Source organism: Pleurodeles waltl, chromosome 4_1, assembly GCF_031143425.1.
Source record: "Pleurodeles waltl isolate 20211129_DDA chromosome 4_1, aPleWal1.hap1.20221129, whole genome shotgun sequence".
NCBI lineage: Eukaryota > Metazoa > Chordata > Amphibia > Caudata > Salamandridae > Pleurodeles > Pleurodeles waltl.
In genome coordinates this window covers 204,559,090-204,575,872 of record NC_090442.1, presented here as the reverse complement: position 1 = coordinate 204,575,872, position 16,783 = coordinate 204,559,090, and the positions used below count along the sequence as shown (strand labels likewise).

The window sequence follows — 16,783 nt, the reverse complement described above, 5'->3', positions numbered from 1 at the left end:
AGGCCGTGGCCGCGAGGTGGGAGAAGGAGCGTCCCCCTGTACTTGTTTTCCTGATGCGGGGTACTTCGGCGAGAGAGAGCTGGGCTGAGCATAGGGTCCTGTGTGGTACATGGAAATTGAGTAGCCTGTTCAGATAGGCTGGTCCGGTGTCATGGAGGGCTTTGTGTGCGTGGGTGAGGATCATAAAGGTGATTTTTTTTCTATGGGCAGCCACTGTAGTGTGCGCAGGTGCTGAGAGATGTGACAGTGTTGATGTAGGTCGAGGACCAGTCTGGCGGTAACTTTGGTAACTTCACTGAATTCATTTTTCAGACTTACAATTTAAAATTCGACTTCACCATGAGTTGTGAATTTAAATTGTGAATCCAGAGACACCAAAATTCATATTTCTATCTTTTCCCAATTGGGAATTACAGTTAAAGGATGTTTTAAGGCAATCCAAATTTTACCTTATAGGAGAGATAGGTCTTACCGTAGTGAAAAATGTATTTGATGGCTTTTCAGTACCATGACATGTTAAAATTAAAAGTACATTTCCAGCTTTTAAAATACACTGCACCCTGTCCTTGTCGCTAACCAGGGAATAACTTAGCGGTGACATATGTCATAAAAAGGAAGCTTTTGGCCTTGCAAGTGGGAGCACTTGTCAGATTGAAATGGCATTTTAAAACTGCACACACAGGCTCTGCAGTGGCAAGCCGGAGCCATGTTTAGAGTACTACTGAAGTAGGTGGCACAATCAATGTCACAGGCCAACTTATAGCATTTAGTTTATAGGCCCTGGGCACACATAGTGCACTTTACTAGGGACTTACAAGTAAATTAAATATGTCAGTTGTGGATAAGCTAATGTTACCATGTTTAGAGTACAGAGCACTTCCACTTTAGCACTGGTCAGCAGTGGTATAGTGCCCGGAATCCTAAAAGCCAGCTCATAAATTCGTATTTCACTACTGCAAGGCATGTCTCTCCCATAGAATAACATTGGGATTACCTTATTCTTAATATGTTTTATAAGTGAAATTCCCAATTTAGAAGACATACGTTTGTCAAGTTTGGTGTGTCTGGACTCACAATTTAAAATCACAATTTATGGTGAGGTGGGATTTTAAATTGCAATTCTGAAAATGTCGCTTTTAGAAAGTTGGCATTTTCTTACTTCAACTACTTGCCTATCTCCAAAACACGTCTGAGGTGGAGTGATATCTGGGCTTGTGCATTCCCTCTAGAAAGCCACACATAAAGGGAGCTTAGGTGTGATTGATGGGCCATATGCAGTCTGGAAGGGAGGGGCGGATACTCACACCTGAATGGACAGTGTCCTGTTCCACACAAAGGGCTGCATATTCCCCTGTAAAGAGCCTAGGGGTATGCAGCCCTCCAGCACTCCAAAGACCTTTCTGTGAAGTCTCTCCCACTTCAAAGGCACAACTAGGTATAACTGTGAACTGTATTCGGACCATGCTCCATCACGGTTGGCCTGAACTTTTGGATTTAGCTGCCCCTGGTTGGCACTTTATGCTTTTAAGCACAGTATTGCATTTAAATCTTTAAAAGTTCATACCTCCGCTTCTACTTATTGAATCCTTGTCATTTTGGTCTTGTTTTGTTCATTAACCTAAGCTCTAATTTTCTAACCTGGTATGGATTGTTTTTGTGTGGTGTTTACACTGTTTACTGTTTAAAGTAAAGCACAAATACTTTACACATTGCCTCAAGTTAAGCCTTACTGCTCTATTCCAGGTGAGCACAGGTTAATTTATGGTGTGTACCTGACTTGCCCTGATTAGAATTGTGGTTCCTGCTTGGACAAGGTGCATACCTCTGCCAACCAGAAACTCAGTTTCTAACAGAATCCTACCAACCCTTAGCATTTCTGAAACCCTTGATGCCCAGGGGAATCCAGGGTGGTGTGTCTTGCATGGATTCCAAGAAGCTTGCGCCGTTCTCTCATTTATTTCCTGGAATTTTACCTGAGTTTTTCACTTTTGTTCCATTCCCTCTTAAAACTACTTCTACGGTCAGACTCCTCTCATCGTGACTCCCCATTGCTGTGGGTATATATTTTTACTGCAGTGCAAAATGTGTAACTCAGAATCATCTCATGATTTTTAAGATTGCCAAAAAAATTCTATACAGCCTTTCCATGGTCCACATTCACCTGTGTATGTTGGGAGGTTACGATGAAGCACCGTCCCACCCCTGAATTTCATATGTGCTTATATGTTTGGCTGCAGATAAAGTCAGCGGCACATACAGAATGTGGGCACTGTTTGATGTGAGGCTTTGTGGCTGCAAAGCTTACCTGAAGTAGGTGTTAACCCTGAAACTTTATTAATGAATATTCATGTATTCTGAATGTTAAATCTGTATAGAAAATGAGTTAATATAGAAAATTAATACACATGTTTGAAAATTTGCCTACTTGAGTGACCACCAACAGTCACAAAGTGTACTTATTAACAGCTTATTAATGTAAAATGTCATGCTCATGTTTGGATTAATGTAGTAGTATGTCATATTAATGGTCAAGTATTATGTATTTGCTTAATTAATTATTGGCCTTAATTTAGCGAGGTACTGGGCCTAGTTGCATGGTCTCATGTCAAGGTGCGTTGCTTAGACGAATCACAAAATGGCTGCTTAGTGAATTAAATTGTAATTTTCCATTGTGTTGACCAGAAGCTAGCAGCTTGAATCCTTTCCCATGAGAACTGCTTGTTAGAATATGTTGTTCTAGCTACGGGTACTTTGTAAAACCTAGGCCCTCATTACAACCCTAGTGGTTGGTGATAAACAGGCTGGCGGTAAATATCGCAAAATTATGACTATGGCAGAAACAGCTCAGACAGAAAGCCACTTTAACACACCGACCACCAGGGCGGAAGCAACAGGCACCACAGCGGTAACCACCTACAGCCAGACGGAAGACAATGTTCCGTCCACTGTATTAAGACAATTCAATCCGCCACCTTGTCTGGGGCGCAACCAATAACATCAAAAGCCTAGCGGAAACACTGCACAGAAGGGAAATGACTCACATGTGGAGAGTCAGGGAAGAAACATGCCACCATGGAGCCTGAGCTGCATATCTTCCCAATTATCTTCTACGTGCTGCTCCACTACGAACACCAACAACGGTGAAGATGACCACAGTGAGTATAGCTGCCTAGCACATGGGGGGGAGGAAAAAGAGAGTGACACACACATGCAACACCACCACCCCCAACACCATACACACATACAGCTGCAGTAACATAAGATATATACCCTGTACCCCTCAGGATTAATGCAAGGACAACTACTATAGATTAAAAAGAGTGTAATACGATAAAACAGTAGCAATACATGCATCCAAATCAAAAAGTATGTACATATTTACAAATGTAGGAGCACTGTCCAGTCCTCAATGTCCGTGGGCCACAGGGTAACATTACAAAGTCCAAGGCCCCACTTCACTCCTGCATCAACACGGAGAGAACACTGCAGGGGCATCATTTGGAAAATAGACATGCACCTCAGGGGAACGGGGAACGGGGGGCACCTCAGCTGGCAGATGGAACAACACCACTGGTCCCGGAGGGAGCAACATGCACATTGCTCTTTAACCTGGGGAGTGCAAGGCCACAGTCTCTCATATGGGTGACTTGCCCACTGACGGGGGCATCGTGCCCTATGCTTTGTCCTGGGGAGTGCAAGGCCACAGTCTCTCAAGTGGGTGACTTGCCCACTGGCACTGGAGTGGGCATCGTGCCCTGCGCTTTGTCCTGTCGAGTACAAGGCCACAGTATCTCAAGTGGGTGACTTGCCCACTGGCAATGGAGGGGGCATTGTGCCCTGTGATCTTCATCCTTGGGAGGATGTGGTGAGGGAATGGCATCTCCACTGGCTATGGAGGGGGCATCGTTCCCTGTGATCTTTATCCTATGGAGGATGGGGTGAGGGGATGGCTTTTCTACTGGTTCTGGAGGGGGCATCGTGCCCTGTGATCTTCATCCTGGGGAGGATGGGGTGAGTGGATGGCATCTCCACTTGTTCTGGAGAGGGCATCGTGCCCTGTGATGCAGATCTTGGGGAGTGCAGGTCACAGTCGCTCAGCTGGGTGTCATACCCACTGGATTTTCAGGTGGCAGGCTGCACAACAGCCCATGGATGCTGGTCTACAGAATGTCTGCCGGCGGTGACGGCTGCTCAGTGGTGGCAGTGGGGCAGCTGCAGCTGCTGCTGGTGGTGGTGGGGGGAGGCTCCAGCTCATCCCCAGAAGCCTCAGACGGCTGCCCACTGCTGGTGGTGGCAGTGCTGTTCCTGCTGGGGGTAGTGCTGGTGGCAGTACTGCTTGTGGAGCTGGTGGTGGGGGGAGGCTCGAGCCCATCCCATGAAGCCTCGGACGGCTGCCCACTGCTGGTGGTGGCAGTGTTGCTGCTGCTTGTGGTAGTGCTGGTGGCGGTGCTGCTGGTGGAGCTGGTGGTGGGGGGGGGGGGCTCCAGCCCATCCCTTGCAGCTTTTGATTGCTGGCCACTGCTGGTGGTGGTGGTGCTGCTGCTGCTGCTGGTGGTAGTGCTGGTGGCGGTGCTGCTGGTGGAGCTGGTGGTGGGGGGAGGCTCCAGCCCATCCCCTGCAGCCTTGGACGGCTGCCCACTGCTAGTGGGGGTGGTACTGCTGTTGCTGGTAGAGCTGGTGGCAGTGCTGCTGACGGAGCTGGTGGTGAGGGAGGCTCCAGCCGACCCCCTGGAGCCTCGGATGGCTGCCCAATGGTGCTGCTGGTGGTAGTGCTGGTGGCGGTGCTGCAGGTAGAGTTGGTGGTGGGGGAGGCTCCAGCCCATCCCCTGCCGCCTCGGATGGCTGCCCACTGCTGGTAGTGGTGGTGCTGCTGGTGGTGGTGGTTGTGGGGGGAAGCTCCTGCCCATCCCCTACAGACTCAGACGGCTCCATCACCATGGTTGGTGGTGGGGTCTCCAACTGAGTCCCAGCACTTGGCCCCTTGTCCTTACTGCCTGCTAGTACAGGCCCCTTGCCCTTCCTTCCTGCAGCACTTGGGGCTGGCTCCTTTCCCTTCCTTACTGCAGCACTTGGGTCTGGCTCCTTGCCTTCGTTCCTGAAGCACCTGGGGCTGGCTCCTTGCCCTTCCTTCCTGCAGCATTTGGGGATGGCCTGTGCCACTCTTGTTTGTTGTGCTGTGTGCATGCTTGTCTGCCTGTGTGCTTGGGATAGATTGGGTTTGAGGGGAATGGAATTGGGTACAGGAAGTAAGAGGGGGGAGGGTCGAAACAGGGACAATGGCTGCCATCAGAGAGGAGGCCAGAGCCTGGATTGATCTCTGTTGGGCTGCCAAGCGAGTGTGAATGCCATTCAGAAATGCATTGGACTATTGCAATTGGGCTGCCAGGCCCTGTATGGCATTCACAATGGTTGACTGCCCAACAGAGTTGGATGGCAGGAGGTCAATAGCCTCACTCAAGGCAGCAGGGCTAACTGGGTCAGGGCCTGAGGTGCCTGGAGCGAAGGAGATGCCCACCCTCCTGGTTGAGCGGGCACGGGCAACTCACTGAGGGGCTGCTGGGAGGGCGGTGCTAGTACAGGGATGGCGGCTGTACCTGTAGCTGGGGTGGGCACAGAGGTGTCCGCCACCACCAACGGAGCTTCCATCAGAGGAGGTATCCGTGTCCGAACTGTCCCCTCCAGTCTTAGCCTCCATCCAACTGGTGCCCTCACCATTGGGGGACTCTGCCTCCTGGGTCCTGTGAGATGCAGCTCCCTTCGTCACAGGTGCCACTGCTCCTCTGCCAGATGATGCCAATGCACAGAAGGACAGGGTGACAAAATAAAAAAGGGGGGAAAGGCACCCCTTCCTCGTTGGGAGGCCATCCCCAGCTGGGCCTCTGCCGTCTTCAATGCCCAGCGTCTCAGGTCCTCCCACTGTTTCTGACAGTGGGTGCTCCGCCTGCCGTAGACCCCCAGGGTCTGCACGTCCTTGACGATTGCACACCATATACCCTTCTTTTGGTGGGTGCTGACCTGCAGAGAAATACACACAGGAAAAGATATTAGTCAGACCGTCCTGCCAGTTACACTCATGGCCCACCATGCCCCTTCCCATCCCCATTAGCACAGACATGGCCCAGCATACATGCTGCATCCACCAACACCCCCCTACATGAGGCCTTCACACACAGCACTCCATGCAATCATGCCTCATGCATCGTGTTCACAGTGTACTAACCTGTTGGTCTGGAGGCCCATACAGCAGTTGGTACTGGGGTAGGACCCCATCCACTAATCGCTCCAACTCTGCTGAGGTGAAGGCAGGGGCCCTTTCCCCAGTCACACACACCATGGTAGGTTCCAGACACAGGTCACAGCAGCACATGAAGTGTAGGTCCTCGCCTGTTGAAGGTCAGGTAGCAAGTGAGTGAACAGATAGAAAATGCCAGTCACATCCGCTGCGGTGCGTACCATCACTGCCGGAATAGATCACTATTGGCCACTGTACCCCATAGGGCCCAATGATAACGAATGAGGATTTGCACTGCAGTTCCCGACCGTCAGCTGAATTAACTCATTTCCACCTGTCTCTAAATACTAGACAGGTGGACGCCATTTCTAGGGGGGCGGGGAGGCCATGGATCCTAACTGCGTCACAGTTCACATTTTATCAATCTGGACATATTTTACCTAAATATTGTAACAATCACAATATGCATTGAACTGAAGTGGTTACAATGTACAGATAATGACCAGTTGCTCACTATTTTACCCCATAGATTGCAAGCGCTGCTAATGAATAGGAGATGGAGACATCCCCCATGTACAGACCCCTGGTGGAATTGGCAACAATGGAGGACAGGAACATTATCCTCACCTATAGACTGGACAGGGCCACCATCACAGAGCTGTATGCCCAATTGGAGCCTGACCTGATATCAGCTATCCTTCATCCCACTGGGATCCCCCCTCTTGTGCAAGTGCTATCTGTGCTATCTGTGCTCCATTTTCTTGCAACAGGTTCTTTACAAGTGACAGTGGGCTTGGCAGCAGGAATGTCACAGCCAATGTTCACAATGGAGCTGACCAGAGTGTTGTCTCTCCTGATTAAACACATTTGCAGCTACATCGTTTTCCCCCAGGTGGGGGATTTGGCCACAGTGAAGTCTGACTTCTATGCAATGGGACATATCCCCCAACATCATTGGTGCGATTGATGGGACACATATAGCATGCGTTCCCCCCCCCGGCGAAATGAACAGGTCTTCAGAACAGGCCTTCAGAGCCTAGGTTCCCACCCAGTGGAAGTTGTTGTTTGGGTATGGTGTGGGACATAAGGGTTAGTGTGTGACTAACAGTTTTCCCACAATATTTGCAGGTGACTCTGGTTACCCCAACCTCTCATGGCTACTGACCCCTGCAAGGAATGCCAGGACAAGGGCAGAGGAAAGTTACAATGAGGCACATGGGCGAACAAGAAAGATTATTGAACATACATTTGGCCTCCTGAAGGCCAGGTTTCGGTGCCTCCATCTAACAGGTGGAGCCCTGTGCTAGTCACCCAAGAAGGTCTGCCAGATCATCGTGGCATGCTGTATTATGCACAACCTTACCTTGAGACGCTATCTGCCTTTTCTACAGGAGGAGGAGGCTGGAGATGGCCGTGTGGCAGCAGTGGACAGTGAAGATGATGAGGCAGAGGATGAGGATGAGGACAACAGAAGTGCAGTAATTCATCAATACTTCCAATGAAACACAGGTAAGACAGTGTTATTTCACAATTCATTGATAGTTTGATGTGTGACATTGTCACTGGCAGGCTGTAAATTACTACTGCTATGGCCACTCACTGTACTCATTAGCATCTCTTTTTGCAGATGTATGTGCCCCACTTTTGCTCCTGGTGTGTTCACTGCAGGCAACTACAGGACTTTCCAATGTTAACATTACTGTACAGTTGAATTGCAATTTAGGGACCTTGTTAAACAAATACATTTTGAAATCATTTGACATACTCCATACTTTTATTTTTTCTAAGTGTGTTTATTGCAGTATTCTGACGAAAAGGGTGAAGTGCAATGGGTTGGGGTGATAAGGGAGGAAAGTCCAGGTTAGAGTCCAGTCTATCTGTAGCATAGATGCATTGCCCAAGGGGGCATAGGAAGGGGAGCAATGGCAGTTTAAGGTGGACAGGGTGACAGAGTGGGACACAAGGGTGACATTTAGGAGAGTTTTATTTCCTGGTGGGGGTCTTGGCAATAGCCTCTGGCTTCTGTTTGGTTCTCCTTCTGCAGGGGGAGGAGTACTGGTGGCCTGTTGGTCCTGTGGCGGGGCCTCCTGTCCACTATCGGCAGCAGATGTGGAGGGCTGTTCAGTAGTGTGGCTTGTGTGAGGGACCCGCTGGTGTGCCGCTGCCTCCCCCATACTGTTGGCCATGTCTGTCAGCACCCCTGCAATGGAGACCAGGGTGTTGTTAATGGCCTTCAAGTCCTCCCTGATCCCCAGGTACTGTCCCTCCTGCAGCCGCATGTTCTCCTGCATCTTGTCCTTGATCTGGCCCAGCGTATCCTGGGAATGTTGGTATGCTGCCAGGATCGCAGTGAGCTCCTCCAGGAGAGTCAGTTCCCTGGGCCTGTCCTATCCCTGGCACACAGCAGTCCTCCCAGTTTCCCTGTTGTCCTGTGCCTCTGTCCCCTGTACTGTGTGCCCACTGCCACTGACCCCAGGTCTCTGATCGTCCTGGGTTTGTGGGTTGCCCTGGGGTTCCTGTAGTGGTGGACACACTGCTGATTGACGTGTTCTGGGGACAGAGGTATGGGCCCACTGGGTGGGTGCTGGGGTGGTGTTTCCTGAGGGGGGAGGCTCTGTGGTGGTGTGAGACTGTGCCTGGGTAACTGACTGCCCGGAGGTCCCTGATGGGCCAGGTTGGTCATCCAGATCTAGGCGAGCAGAGCTGTTGTCAACACTGTGGGCCTCTTCTGTGGGGGGACTGGATGTTGCTGGCACCTCTTCTCCGATGACATTGGCTGGGATACCTGTGGGGATGTAAATGCAGTGTTATAGTTTCTGTGTGTGACATATTGTGCATGAGTGGGTTGCCCTCTATGGTTGATATTGCCCTAGCAGCTTTGCTTTGTGTGTGTTGTTATTTGGTTGGGCTAGCTGATTGTCTCTAGTGTGCATGCTGTAGTGATAGGTGTCCATGCAGGACTGTGAGTGGTGTCCTTGCATAGGTATGGCATGCAGGGCTTGGCATTGGGATGAGTGGGATGTGATGGTGGGGTGTGTGGGGGGTGGTGGATTGATGGGAGTGAGGGTAAGGGTGGGGTATGTGATGGCATGCAGGTCGGGGGTAATATTAATATTAATAGAGATTTGACTTACCAGAGTCCAGTCCTCCTCCTACTCCTGCCAGGCCCTCAGGATGCATGATTGCCAAGACTTGCTCCTCCCTTTTTGTTAGTTGTGGGGTAGGAGGTGGGGGTCCACCACAAGTCCTCTGTGCTGTGAGTTGGTGTCTTGCTGCAGTGGAACGCACCTTCCCCCGTAGGTTGTTCCACCTCTTCCTGATGTCATGAAAAGAACAGGATGAGCATACTCTAGTAAAGGATAGGAGAAGTTGTATTAGAGGAGTTGTTACGAATTATAACTCAATTATGAGAAAACCTTCACTACTTAAATTATGAGCAAACAGCCCTGATGAAGTCTTATACCCAGATAAAAATTCTACACTTTTTAAGATGAACACCTGTTCCTCCTAGACCATGGCACGCTGTAACGTTTTTTATTGCTGAGTTACCTAAGTGTCAGAACTGCACTGTCAGCCTTGTGACAGTCGAACAATTGACTGAAATGGGACATTTTGTTGCAATTGCATCAACAAAGGAGCTTAGAGGAAAAAAACTGGAAGATAGGGAGCCCTGCACTCAAAACTCAGTACCAACAAAACAACCATTCTTCCTGTACCCTTAGTATGATAAACAAATTACACCCTTCAAAATATCTTTTGTAAGGGAAACACCAGTTAAACAATCCAGTTCCTATAGGGTATATATATTCATTAAAAAAAACAACTCCTACTGAGTGCTGCGCCATAGAAGAAGTAGGAGACACCTCACATAAACTACCAATGTAAGTCTTTCGGATTGTTGTCTGTAGGAAAATGGGTTACTGGTTGAGGGGGTGAACATAATCTCAAACAGCAAAGACAATTCTTCTCAGGGTGCAGTCGCATGCAAACCCTAAATTGACCTGAGCTCAACCCTCGTTGAAGGGAATTAAACCCTGCTCAAGCAGTAACTATAATACTTCTCAGGGCAAAGTCACAAACAAACCCTTAATTACCTGTGTCAATCCTTGGGTAGCTTGGCACAGAGCAGTCAGGCTTAATTAAGAGGCAATGTGCAAATTATCTATCAACAGTTCAAACAGTGACACAGTAAAAAGACACCATAAGAGGAGCCTACAAAAGATTTAGAAAAATGGAGTAGTTGTTAAAAACATAAAACTAGTCCAAAATGACAAAAATCCAATCTGTAAAAGCGAACAAATTCAATTTCAAAGATTTTAGTAAAAATAACACAAAAAGGTTTAAAGTGCCACCTGTGGATAGCTGATTGAGCTGGACTGGTACAAAGTTACACGTTCAGGCCAACCATGATGGAGCATGGGCCTGATACAGGCCATCTTGCATCAGTAGCAGGAATTGGTTCCGAAATGCAGTGAAGGTATTGTGCGAGATCCTGCTGTGTTGTCGTTGAAGATCTCGTCGATGAGGGGATGCGTCACATAGTCGGGCGATGTGTCAGTTTGTAAGAGCTGCAAGGCTGAGCTGCAGAGTCCATCATCACGCCTGCTGTTGACAAGCAAATTAACTACTCTGCAGTGGTTCCGATGCAACGACGAGCTGTGATGTAGTTCTTTGCAGCAGTTTTGATCCATGTAGTAGTGGTGATGCGTCAGTTCTTCTAAATTTTGCACTGAGCAGCAGACGAGATGCATCATTCCACTAGATTCACGGAGGTTGTCAGGACATCTTAGGCCTGCTTCCAAAGGTCTAAGACTAAGGTGGCACAACTTGGCAGGGAAGACTCATAGAAGGCAGAGTCCAGGTGAGGGAGCAAGATTGTTGGAGCCTTCTATTGCTAAGTCTCAATTCAGGAGGCCAGCCAACTAGTCTTTTAAGTCACTTGGGGGTTCTGGGTTCAAGAGATGCAAGTCCAGTCCTTCTCACCCAAACAAGAGAGCAGAAGACAGCAAGTCAGCACAACAAGGCAGCATCACAGCAAGCAGAAGTCAAGCAGAGTAGCAGACTGTCAAAGTGGCAGTCCTTTAGCAGCTCAGCAGTCCCTCTAATTGGCAGAGTACCCACAGGTGCAGAAGTGTACCGAGGAGATCGTGTCTGAGGTCCAAAATGAATACCGAGATGTACCTCTGAAGTGGGGGAGACGCTTCTAGATGTTTCCTTATGAAGTCTCTAGGCACCCTGCCTTCACTTTCCTGACCGCAGACTAACTACAGGGGGTATGCAGCCTGTGGTAATTGATGATGTAGGGTAAACAGTAGTATAGGTGAAACAGAATAATGTTTATTCCCAAGGTAGGAGTCTCAGGTTACAGGTAGAATATGTTATGAAGGTAGCAGAAAGGTCCACTCGGGAGCCGAATCCTTGCTGCTCAGCCCACATATTCCAACTGACACTCACTAAAACCATGCACACAGCAGCATTCTATTACCTCACAGTCACACTGGCTGAGCAGCAGGGGACATATAACTAGGGAGAAAATGCATGGCATAGAAATGAGGATACCACATAGCCCTTTGCGTGGAGGCAGGGCACAGCCTAGTGAGGTGTATGTGGGGCTGTGCACAGCTCCTACTTCCCATCCTGCCAGTGATGGCCCATCCAGGCACTTAAGGTCTTTATTGTGTGTGGCTGTCTAGGAGGAATAAATAAAGCCCACCTATCAACTACACCCAGTCGTGTGACCAGAGACAGGCTACAGGCACTAAATGACCTTAAGAGTGTTTCACTACCAAGACATGTAAAACTTAAAAGCACATGCGCTACCTTTTTAAATACATTTCACCGGCCGTCCTGATTGGCTAGGGCCCACCCTAGGGGTGGCTTAAATGTATTAAAAAGGAAGGTTTGGGCCTGGCAAAAGGGTTCCTTTGCCAGGTCAAAATGGCAGTTCAAAGCTATGTACACAGGCTACAATAGCAGGTCTGAGACATGTTTAAAGGGCCACTTAAGTGGGTGGCACAATCAGTGCTGCAGACCCTCTAGTGGCATTTAATTTTCTGGCCCTGGGCATATATAGTAGTAATACTTTTCTAGGGACTTATAAGTAAATTAAACATGCCAGTAGGGAGTGAGTCAATGTTACCGTGTTTTAAGGAGGGAGTATGTGCACTTTATCACTGGCTAGCAGTGGTAGTGTGTAGAGTCCCAAGGCAAGCAAACACAAGATCAACAAAGATGGAGGAGGAAAGCAAAACGTTTGGGGGAAGACCACCCTAAGGCTGACAGGCCTAACTCTGCCCCAACTGACTTTGCTTTCATCATAGATATATCTCATTTATCTAAAGAAAGGTCAACCCCCCACAAGATGATCACACACAGGGTGGGGAAGAAACAGACATGCAAAGTATCCCAAAATATCACTCTGCTGTTTATCATATCGGGCCCTCAAGAAAAGAAGAGAGTGCCACACCACACTCATATGGTCACTTGACCCCACAGTTTAAAAAGCATAGAATGAATTATAAAACATTTTTGGCAGCTTCATCAGGACTAGAGGGCCATCAGATCCCCCAACTTGTGCACCGCACGGAAAGTCCACCGGATGAAAGCATACTAATAGATTCAGTGTTCCTCACAAGTGTGTGAGTACATACAGCAGTTGAAGCAATTGTCCTCTGATTCTGATACTGTTGTCTTGACTTCTTGCTATCTTCAATCATGTTTTGAAATTTTCCATTCGTAAAGTCAAGTGATCTATTTTTGAGTCAATGGCGTAAAGGTTTTCTTTCAATTCCTTAAGCCGACCTGCCTCCTTGGCCACAAGGTGGGTAGGCCTGGAATCTGCTTCTCCTCAAACTGCAGCCTTTTTTGCCTTGTTTGCTATTGGTCAGTTTTTCCCAACCCTCCTGGGTTAGCAAGTGCAGTACACACTAATGGAGCTCAGGTAGACAACATCATCACCAATCTGAGGGGCTCATTATGAACCCTGGCGGTTCAGACTGCCATGCTGGCGGCGGCGTAAAAGACCGCCACCGGCATGGCTGTCTGACCCGCCATATAATAAACATAAGGAGGGCCGCCTGTGGCAGCCCTCCGCCACCGCCAGGCTACCGCCGACAGACAGTCTGACGATGGCGGATTACATTATCCAACAGGGCAGTGCTGCTTGCAGCGCTGCCCTTTGGGTAATGTACCCTGTTTCCCCCAGCCTTTCCCTGGTGGGTTCACCCGCCAGGAGAAGTCTGGTGGGAGGAGTGCTCCGGGGACCATCTGGGGGACCCTGCACTGCCCATGCTCTTGGCATGGGCAGTGCAGGGGCCCCTGTGCAGAGCCCTGTCGTGCAGATCACTGCCCGATTTACAGGCAGTGATCTGCGCGATGGGTGCTGCTGCACCCGCCGCACTGAGGCCTGGACGACGGCTCCATGTGGAGCCGTCGGCAATGTCCCAGCCCAGCAGAATGTTTGTAATGCGGCCGGCGGGGTCTCGAGGGGGCTGGCGGTCTATGGAAGGACCGCCAGCATGAACACGGCGGTGTGTACCGACGTGTTCATAATGACCCCCTGAGTCTCTGCTGAAATACGTCTTCAGCAAACATGAGTGTCATCAATCCTGCAATGTGCAGTGCTGGTTGTCTTAGTCCCAACTGCACTTGCACACAAGTGATGCAGCTCTCTCTCTGAGTAATGGTGTCCTTTTGTCTGGAGGTTTGATGCTTTTTTCCCCGAGACTGGAGAGTTTGCCTAACAGGCTGCCATCTTACAACATGGCTTAATTCCATTTGTTTTTTCAAAATTCATCAAGACTAAACAGAAATACTGTAGATTCCACTCAGGAAACTCAAAATATCAATAAAAAACATAGTTGAATATAAAAAGGTAAACCTTTTTTTTTTACAAGATATTTAAAAAGTCAAACTCGGTTCCCAGATATCTTTCAAATTTTGTCATTTGTTACTATGAATAATAATTGCACACCATTCTTTCACATCAGGCAGGTTACAGTCTAGCTATAATCTTGTAATCTGGCAAGAACTACAGAAGCAAGAACTAAACGATTGAGACTTATCCAACTTATTCCAGAATACCCTATTAAATTTAATTCAGGCAACAAGGCAAATTCTATTTTTAGCAGTCAACCAATCTCCTGTTCCACCTGTTACTAATAGGCCTGTATAGCTTGGCAAGTAGTTGACATATGGACTGTGTCAGTATTATCAGTATGGCATCTAGGTCATTTTGAATCAGTGCAGCATCCCCATTTATGCAGCCTGCCTGGAGTGTAACTCATATCCTGAATAAGTTTATAATGAAGACATTTAAGACGAGGAACATTTAGAAGCTTATGACTTAAGTTGAGGCTTTGATACACTTCCTTGACTAAAATTGTTTTGCGGAGCTTCTGGAACCATCAATCTAGTTTTTAAATATTAGCTTGTTTCTCCAAACAAAGAGTGTAGACCTTGCAGATGCCCAGAGTCAAAATATTTTCTAGGACAGTAATTGGGTTCAGATTGATCACTTGACCTCTGAAATAATCCCTAATCTGTAAGTATGTAAAAGATACTGAATCTGGAATTCAATAGATTGATGTCAGTGTACTGAATTGAGGTAGAGAATTATCTCTAATTAAATGGTCAACTATCTTCAGTTTTGCTGAAGGCTAGATATGGACTAACCCATCCGAAGAGAAGCTGGAGAACCATGGACTATGGGATAAATAAGCATATATGTTAACTCTTTGAATCTGTCATTTGTTAGATATGACATTCCAGACTTGCACGCATTCCTGCAGGGTATTAAATCTAATTCTTTCAAAGTAGCAATGTTCAAAGAATCCTGGTGCTGATGTTAAGTCACAATAGAGATTCCTAAGAGGCTAGGTTATAAAAGAGAGGCAAAGAACTTGCAAACATCTTCTTGAAAAGCCGGCCCAAAAATAAAACTTTAAGCATGGAAGTTCCCACTCCCCCCTGCTTGATGGCTGTTGAAGCTGAGAGAGAGATCTCCTTGTTTTTTTGTTTTGTCATATAAATTGTGAGTGTATTCACCTTGCCTAAAATAGAATTAGGGATCCAGATAGGTAAAGCCTGAAAAAATGGAGGCCCTCATTATAACCCTGGCTTTCGGTGATAAAGCAGCGGTAATACCTCCAACAGCCCAGCGGTAACAAAAATTGAATCATGACCATGCTCAGACAGACAGCCCAGGGCGTAATCAACAAGAACAGAACTGGTGCTGGTGGCGGTGCTGGCAGTGGTGGGGAGAGGCTCGAGCCCTTCCCCTGCAGCCTTGGATGGCTGCCCACTGGGACTGCTGCTGCTGGCAGTGGTGCTGGTGGCAGTGCTGGCTGCGGTAGGGGGAGGCTCCAGCCCTTCTCTTGCAGCCTTTGACGGCTGCCCACTCAGGGTGCTGCTGCTGGCAGTGGTTCTGGTGGCGGTGCTGCCAGTGGTGGGGGGAGGTTCCAGCCCTTCCCCAGCCGCCTCGGGTGGCTGAACCACCATTTTTGGTGGTGGGGGCTCCGAATGAGTTCCAGCACCAGGCCTCCTGTCCTTCCTGCCTGCTGGTGCAGGCCCCTGCCCTTCCTGTCAGCAGCCAGGGATTGCCCCTTGCCCTTCTCTGTAGCAGCTGGGGGTGCCTCCTTGCCCTTCACTGTAGCAACTGGGGGTGTCTCCTTGCCCTTCCCTGTAGCAGCTGGGGGTGCCTCCTTACCCTTCCTTGAAGCAGCTGGGGGTGCCTCCTTGCCCTTCCTTGAAGCAGCTGGGGGTGCCTCATTGCCCTTCCTTGATGCAGCTGGTGGTGCCTCCTTAGCCTTCCTTGCAGCACCTGGTGCAGGCACCCTTTCATTGTGGATGCCTGGTGTCCGGTATCCTCTCCCACCTGGAGTAGCTGTCGACACTACTGTGGCCGTGGACTGGGTGGCTGAGGTGCTCGCCTGGGTTCTGACCACCATGGCCTGACGTGAAGGATGGGGGGAGTGGTAGGGAAGAGGTCAACGGTGGAGAGGAAAAGCGTCTTAGGGACATTGGGGCGGGAAGATGGTGAAGGTTTGGGAGTAGAGGAAGAGGAAGTGGTTTTAGGAGGTTTCTGTCTGCTGATTTTGGGTGCATGGGCTGGATGCTGTTGTGAGGTAGATGGCTGTTGGGTGTATGAGTGCCTGCGTTTGTGTACTTTGGGAGGAGGGGACACAGGCACAGTGGGAGAGGACACAGGGGACCTGTGCATGGATGTGGGGGTGGTGACTGCCAGTGACGGGCGTGTAGTAATAGGTGTGATGGTGATGGTGGGAGTGGATGAGGATGTAGTGCATGCAGGTGTGAGTGTAGACGCAACTGGGAGGGAGGTGGACGACGACGAGGAGGGGGACACAGTGGAGGCAGTAGATGTTGGTATGTCTGCATCTGGATAGTGTATGTGTGAGTGCCTGTGGGATGATGTGTGGTGCTTGTGTTTGACTGAACCACTCCAGTGTGTTGTCTTGTGTGCATGCTGGTCTGCCTGTGTTAGAGCTGAGGGGAATGGGATTGGTTAGAGGAAGTTGGAGGGGGGAGGCTAGA

General features: G+C 48.9%; 1 protein-coding gene across 1 annotated transcript in view; it reads right to left on the bottom strand.

The window, feature by feature from the left end:
• The window catches only part of LOC138287578 (sodium- and chloride-dependent GABA transporter 2-like), a 633,422-nt gene that overhangs the window by 252,349 nt on the left and 364,290 nt on the right, over window positions 1-16,783 (bottom strand). The gene's annotated exons all lie outside the window — the stretch shown is intronic.